The sequence below is a fragment of the Haemaphysalis longicornis genome, unplaced genomic scaffold (assembly GCF_048455015.1).
Source record: "Haemaphysalis longicornis isolate Haplotype H1 unplaced genomic scaffold, Haemaphysalis longicornis Haplotype H1 scaffold_7, whole genome shotgun sequence".
NCBI lineage: Eukaryota > Metazoa > Arthropoda > Arachnida > Ixodida > Ixodidae > Haemaphysalis > Haemaphysalis longicornis.
In genome coordinates this window covers 104,032,299-104,040,517 of record NW_027526422.1, presented here as the reverse complement: position 1 = coordinate 104,040,517, position 8,219 = coordinate 104,032,299, and the positions used below count along the sequence as shown (strand labels likewise).

The 8,219-nt window shown below is 42.5% G+C and overlaps 1 long non-coding RNA gene across 1 annotated transcript; it reads right to left on the bottom strand.

Moving 5' to 3' along the window:
• Window positions 1-979: 979 nt before the first annotated feature.
• On the bottom strand, window positions 980-7,913 carry LOC144146760 (uncharacterized). The gene is made up of 3 exons (XR_013317697.1): window positions 7,243-7,913; window positions 5,445-5,714; window positions 980-2,558 (listed from the first exon to the last, which is right to left on the bottom strand). It is a non-coding gene; the product is annotated as an uncharacterized LOC144146760 (long non-coding RNA).
• Between the last annotated feature and the right edge of the window lie 306 nt (window positions 7,914-8,219).

Sequence of the window (8,219 nt, the reverse complement as noted above, 5' to 3'; positions counted from 1 at the left end):
AACATTATTTTATCATGAGGCTAGCTTGTACATGGTGCCTTGCATTATGTCCCTGCCGGTGGATGTGGGGTCATTTGTCACTGTTGCAAATGAAAAGCCAACAGCCAGGGCCCATTAGTTTTGGCTAGTATCACGAGGTGCCTCACGGTAAGCATTCTACGTCGATAGACTTTTTTAGAGTTGACTAGAATTGAAATCAGCAAAAGATTCTCTACAAAACATTCATTCTATCCGCAGCTTTAGGGTTTGCTAATTTCCATAGTTGGGTTTCTTCTGCCTTTCTTAACAACATTTTTCTTTTGATAAGAAGGTGCACAACCAAAAGCAAAAAGCTTTTCTGTAAACCTTTGGTAGCTATATAATTGTTACAAAATATTTTACTCTAAATATGGCAGCTTAAACTGAGAATATTTGCATTTAAAAACATTAAAATAAGTTTAAATTGATCATAAATTTTTAGCTGTTTTTATGCAAAACTGTACATGGGATATGAAGTGCACCACAAGGAGGGCTTTGGATTAGCTTTAGCAAATTTGGGACATTTAAGGTGCACTGAAATCTCTACACATGCGCTTTTTCACTTTCTGTATCCACCAGGAAAATGGCTGCCAATTTAGACAGCGATTCTAAATAGTAGTTGACGTGCATTTTAAAATAATCACAAACATTATAGCCACAAAATTAATTTTTACAAGTTGTAGACATTGCCCGTTACACCAGACATTGGACTACACTGTCAAGAGCTTTGACATCTACAATGACGTCTACAAAGCAGGCTTATACTGGTAGAATGTTTCATACCATAATTACTGTGTGTTCAGAGCTCACGTGTGAAGTATGGATACTGCTGCTTGAGCAAGAACCGAGGATGAGCACCCTTCCTGGTTCTGAAAAAAAATAACAGAGGAAATGCCTTAAGCAGGATTCTGAAACGGGGTTGAATGAAACAAGAATGAACAAGAAATTCTTTCAAAACATGTAAAGCAATGCAAACAAATATTTATTTCAACTTATTTCTACAAAAGACCACCTCATGAAGACTGGTGGTGGGGTATTGGCTCAAAAAAAAAAGCAGAGAGCACTTATACAAATGCTACAGGGAGCTTTCGCAGCCAACAATTGTTTGAACACACCTAAACTAATCACTGTTCAACAAACTCATAAAAAATGTTTGAATGCATAAAAAACCAGTGGTAAACACAGGAAACAGTTAAAACAGAATGACGGCATAAGTTTGTCCCGTCGTTCTCTTCTGTGTCCTGGGTTTTCCTATGGTTTTTCATCCATTCAAACATGTACCAGCTAGCCCAGTCCAACGCCTTGGTATCATAAAAATATGGATAGTCAATCCTTACACAAAGTTGAAAAAAAAAGAAAGTATAAAGTAGGTGACAAAATTAAAACGACAGCAAATTGGTTGGCTTTTAATTTTAAATGATAATATAAAAAATAATGGCATGAATGAAAGTGAGCAGCACGCGAAGTACCTTGTTGCTAGCCCGACATTCCACTTTGAAGCAAAATGTCCGCTTTCAACACTACATAGGCTAAACGTGCAATGAGGCATTCCTTTAGGCACACAAAATATACCATAATTGTTAAAAAAGCTACGAATCAGTTGAAAAAACCTGACCACGACAAATTGGAATTAGTGACTAGATACAGTTTCAGAAATACACAGCGACATCATATAAAAATATATGGTTCCCATACAAAGCTTGATCATAACAAAAATTCAGGACATTTATCAGACTGGCATCAATGTGCAAAGCAGCTTAATGAAGGAAGACGGTCTTCACTAAAAACATGTTAATATTGGGAGCTCATGTGCTTCCCTGCAAGTTGGGTGTGTAAACCCACTGACATCTTAACTAACCCGCCTGAATCATCACTTGATAGACATTGAGGAATTTTACGAATTGGTTTATTGTAGCCAGCTGTCTAGTTTATTTCCCTATTTTTCTTGGCATTTCGTGTCTAATTCTAAATTTGGTGACTAGATAGCTTTTACTATGGTCATGCACTGGTGACAACGAATATTTGATTTTACTTTAAAAAAATTTCAGTTTTGTTTTATTGCTCACCAGCCAACGATCTGAAATATCAGAGGTGCTTAAAACGTATGTTGGCGTTTCCTTCCTGCAGTGTAGTACAAATAATCATGACTTTTACCATAATTTGTTCACAAATCGTAATATGTGGAAAGTATTCAGCTTAATGAAAATGTCATTTCAGAAGCATGCACAATCAACAAGGCCTCAATGACTCTCATGACGTGGTCCACTTGTTTCTGTCACAAATAACCTGAGTGCAGACACATTCCACCGAAGACGAAGGTAACATGCCCCCTTGGGTGATGAATATTTAAAAAGCCTTACGAGTAAATTTGCTGCTGAGCACGTGAAATTGTGGCATTAAAACAAAAGATCCCTCTGCGGCATCTTTCACTTGGAGGAGCGCTTGACCACAAACTTTGAGAAGCTGGAAAATGCTCCATGAACCGCTCCAGCCAGCAGAAACGATGCAGGACACAAGTTGGTAGGCGGACCGTTGGCATCCTGCGATTGTGAAGATATTTCTGTTTAGTAGATGCTCTTCTTTTTGTACCACTGTTTATTTCACCTTTAACAAGCAGCTGAACTCCTTAACGTTCGCATAATAAAATGCTGCAATGCGGAACAGTTAGCAGGGTTACCTCAATTTTGCTTTTCTACGAATTAACACAATGTAGGTAATCTGCACACAACTACAATCAAAGTACAATTTTCACCTACTTCACTGCTAACATCAGCGTTTGACTGCTCAAGCACAAATACAGGTTAGACATGTGAGCAATCTGCTAAACGTATCCCCACAAACTGAACAATCAGGCATCAGAAATCGGCAAGGAAGGAGGTGTCACGTTTAAATGGCACTTTTTTTGTTCAAAACATAAACAACACCTGTAAGCTTGAAGCGTGAGAGGGGGTCTTTCACGCTGACAATGTCAGAACATAGCTTGCTAGTGGGCACCTGCACGATGTGCACAATGTGTTTCTTGAAAATGCGTGCGAAAGTTTGATTGATGTGTAGGACGAGAATTGCAGCACGTTTTGACACAGGCCTTGTGGACGCTTCTGCCTGCTAATGTCAATGTGGATTCTTGCTAGTCGCCCTCTTCGCTTCTTTCTGAATATAATGCTTTAGGCATTATATTCAGGACAACGACTGCATCAAAACGTGCAGCAATTACCTACGTCCCACACATCGGTGAAACTCTCGCACACATTTTCAAGACACGCAGTGCATACATTGTGCATGTGCCCACTAGCAAACTGCGTTCTGACATTGTCAGCGTGAGAGACCCCCTCTCACGCTCCAAGCTTCCGGGTATTGTTTATTAGATTCCATGCGCTGAATGCAAATCAGTGTACATTGGCGAAACGGGCAATCTGCACAGAAGATTAATGCAGCACTGGAACGAAGTGAACAAGGGCCATGCAAAAACAAGTCCACTGGCAGAGCACCGTGAGAGGACGGGACACGTGGTCGACTGGAACAAGACAAAATTACTGACAACTGAGTGCAATCTATCTTCTCGATTACTGCTCGAGTCCCTCATTGTTCAGACGACGCCCAACATTATCAACATAATGGATGGCAATCTGCACCATATCTATGAAAACTCATTGCGCCGCGTAATGCCCAATATATAGCTTCGTTTTCCACGACACATGCTCACCGTGAACAAGCAACAAACCGTTAAATGGCTTTCTTGACTTGGTCAGTGACCTACGTTTCATCACTGCAATAATGCTTCTACCTGCCTACACGGCATTCCGTCAAACACTGGACTACACCACATGAGCCATTGGCGTTCTTAACCTGCACCAGAGTATATAACCTTTCACTACTGCTATGAGATAGACCCATAAACGCACTTCAATATGGCCTTTATATTTAGCTCTTGGAAACATTATGTATAATTTTACCTTTAAGTTGCACCTGCTACAGCAGCTGGTACTATACCAAAAACATGAAAAAAAAAAAACGGTGGTTTAACACGCCAAAGCTACACTTGGGATATGGGGAGCACTGTAGGGGAAGGCTTCGCATTAATTTTGACCATCTGGGTATTTTTGTGCGCATCGAAATCTCCAAACACGGGCGTCTTTACGTGTTGCCTCCATCTGAAAAGCGGCTACACCAAGCGGTATCTAACCGACATTCGCCTCCACAGCACACCACCCTAGCCACGGCAGTGGGTTAAACATATGAAATAAAGCGAGTTTTGGAGTGCAAATGAAAATATTAATCACACGTCTTATTTTCCCAATCGATGTACCTTTTGAAATCCACCATGCAATCCCCCCTCCCCTACCGGCCTACCAAAACACCTTTGTCTCAAGAGGTAATCAGGCTGTTGTTAATGAAGTAAGTATTTACAATCCGAGACTTGCCACCGTTAAAGTCATGCACTTTGTTTTAGAGATAAGCGACATTAGCCATTTGCAGCACCAGGAGTTAATTGTGCTAATATCAGATTGAAAGCATTGACGGTAGTAGTTGAAAGAAATTGTGTGATAAATTACAACATCATCTGCAAATAGACTTACATGGGAGGATATGCAACATGGAAGATAGACCAAGCAACCTGCCTGGGGGGACAACAAAGTGGCACGAGCAAAAGAAGTATATAGTTATTAGAAGTAAACTGCATTTGAGAAGAATGAAAATCTTTTGCTCAAGTGAGGACATTAGGGTGAAGTTTGAGAAGTAGTCTGTGGTGTGCAATGCGATTGAATGCTTTAGAAAAATCGAGAAAAACTACCGCAGTTTGTAAGCCTGTGTCAATGGATCAATGTAGATCGTGAACAAATCCTGAAAGTTGTGTTTCTCAAGTAACCATTGTGAAAACCGTGGTGATACTCGAATGTGATATTGTGATTTTATAAATAATTAGCGACCTGAGAGTGGATGAAATGTTTCCTGACCTTGCATATGGTGCTTGTTAGGGAAATTTAATGGTGAAGTACCGTCTCCTGATTTAAAGACTGGTGCTACCTCGACTATCTTCCAACCATTGAGATTAGTGCCTGTCATGAGAGACTGCGAAAAAAGCGCTGTCAGAATTCTACAGACTGCGGGATGTACTTTTCGGTATAGTATGATTATTACCAGTATGATCTGAAGTAGACCAGTTTGTATTGCAAGTTTAAAACCATATCGAAAGATCCTAAATGTTTGCTTGGCTTGATTACATACGAATACTTGCTTCAAAGTCAGTTCAATTTCTCTTCTTGCCCTTCAGTCGTCAGCCCCAGATTCTCTTCAATATCTCTGCTAAGCAATGACACGCTCCATACGCACAGCACTGCTTCATGAAAATGTTTCAAATAATCAGAGGCCACAGCACTGCTAACAGGTATACATCATGGCAAGTTCCACAACATGCAATAACTAACCTGAAAATACATAATCGGTGGGTGCACCGATATGGCAGCAGTGCCTGGACCGATGTGTCGAGCAAATGCGCTGACTTCTGAACGGGTGGTCCAAGCGGCCAGATGATGGATGAATGACCATTCCTGGCGGCAAAGCGTACGGAGCACCAACGAAAGGCCAGGCAGTACTTGGGTACAGCAGGTGCAGTGTCGGTTGGCCAAGGGAGGCCCTGGCAAAGCCTTTGAAACTGGACTGGAAGGCAGCTGACCCAGGACAGCCAGCAGCAGCACCTGCAGGTGCATAATCTGTGAGTGTGCTGACACTTGTTGAAATACAAGAAGAGCACACACAAAGCACGAATGCTTACATCAAGTAGATTTTTAATCGTTTAAAGACAGTAACCTCCAAGGCACTAATAAGAACATTCCCGGAACACCCCAAGTGAAATTTAGGTCACAGTAAGAATGTATTTATTAGACCCGCAGGTACTGTGAGTGGGGTATGCATGATATATGCAAAGCTAGCTACTGAGCTAATTTGCATGGAACGCATGCTAGCAGCTCATCTGTATCCCTTGCTTTCAATCGGAACTGGTGTGTGATAGTTGAGGCTCCTCCATTTCAATGTCTGACTTGTATCTGCACGTTCAATTCTCCAATATAAATCGAGTTGAGTGAGTGCCTACAGCTTTTTTGTTAGTCTCTGTATGGCCTGCGGTTTTGCGAAAATGAGAACTTGCGAATTGGCTCAATTTTCTGCACTAATTTAAACAATACATATGCCTCTGATATCAAGCCCCAGACTTCACGAGAGCTACTCTGACAGAATCGGCAGGCGCCTCGTAGGCGTTGTGAAATCTCCCCCACTACCCCGAGACTATGCTAACTCCCTGCGAGGCCACATGCGCGCATTTCACCTTCAATTTGCACGTATGTGAATTCTATACCTCTATGAACTCTCAGACGGGCGTCGTCATATTCGTGCCGGACTCGTGAAACTCGGCAACGTAAATTACCGCACTCGCTCGCTGGCACGCGGCCCGAACTCTCTCACCGTTTCCGGCCCTTGCATACTATTTTCTCCACCTTGCACTTTGTAAATTCTCATGTTTAACTACACCTCGTGCGCCCTCATCTCTTGCCTGCTTTTCTTCCAGCACAACTCCGTCAGCACCCGGTCGACGCGTACGCTGTCGGGGCGCGTTGGCGAGCGAGTACGGCAATTTCGCTGTTGTCGAGCTTCACGAGAACAGCACACATCGCGGCCCGAAGACCGCGAGGCGTACGGTCGCCGGTCTCGCGAGCGCAATAGCTGCGAAGCGCACTGCACGGAATTCGTGAAGGGGTGGGGGAGAGATTTCACAACACCTACGAGACGCCAGCCATAGAATCACGTGTACGCGTTTTCACATGCACTTCCAGGGAACCTCCTGTTCATGTTATTTCTTGGTATACCGCGGGTATTCACGAGGGAGGACTAATCACAGCGTTGTGCCACTCACGCGAAATTGCGACTGCGATCTGCAACCGCAAAGGCACTGTTTGAGAGACACATAAACAAACGCCCCGGTGTTAAAGAGCGTTGCGTGATGTGAAATTATTAGCAGCCGTGTACCATAGCGCGAGCATCGTAGCCAAGGTCTAGCTTCAGCGTAAATTGATGCCGACTTCTGCGGAAACGGTGGACTGGGCGCCAAACAAGTATACTAACTCACGTAGGCTCTCAGAGCAAACGAGATGGGGGTCTAGCGAATTACTGACCCATAAACACCAGAACTCATTCCAACCAAATACAGAATAATAAAAAATGCGTACTTACCCGAGCAAAAACGATGTTTCCAACGTAAAATTCTCCTTCACTGTCGTCTTCATCTCGCGGACACACGAACACGCTTTGTTCTGAAGCAATGTCATCCACTTTTGACGCGCAGTATTTTATCCGGCGATGATCGTTCTTCCGGGGTCCCCATGTTCAACACACGCGTAGGTTAGAAGGGTAGACATCACCCATAAAGCTTCTATAACTATGATTTAAGCTTGAAATAGATAAAACAGATTAAATCACGCCACCAACCACTCGGCACAAAACGCCATGAAAAAACACACACAAAAGTGAGAGATAGTTGCCAGACTTCAAATGCAGCACCTCTATGTTTGACGAAAATTGTGTTACTACTGTAATGTTGGTAATTATCTTTCTGCTTTCAAAGTCTGAAATGTGTTTATAACTTAAATTTAAGGTTTTTAAACACAAAAAGTGAATACACATAAAGTAATTGACATATATACTGATATTGTAAAGAGGTTTGACGTTTGTTTTGGTTTTGTTTTCACGGCGGGCTTCTCAAGAGAGAACGTGCGAGAAAACGAGCTACTTTGGGTTTAGGAAGAGGGCGGTAAATGTCGGCGTGATAGAAAGCAAGGAACAGGTGCTTACCCTGGTCGTTAAAAAAGGAGCTAATGAAACCCTCACGTAAAAAAAAAAAGAAAAAAGAAAAAAAAAACGTTCGACGAGGAATCGAACAATTGACCTACAAAACAGTAAACGGACGCGTTAACAAACAGCTATGTCGGCGGGCGTGTTCAAGGCGCCTAAAACAACTCTATACTTACGTAAGTTGTCAACGAATATTGTTGCTTGTATCTAGTCGTCGCCTCCTTTAACGATGGTCTAGTTTATGCTGCATTTTTGAAATTCTGGCTGTCCTAACGCTTGTTTCTCACGCACCGGTCTTGCAGACGAGGCCGCATTGCTAGCGCTGCAAGCGATTGAGCCAAAGCTCCATTATTTGACTC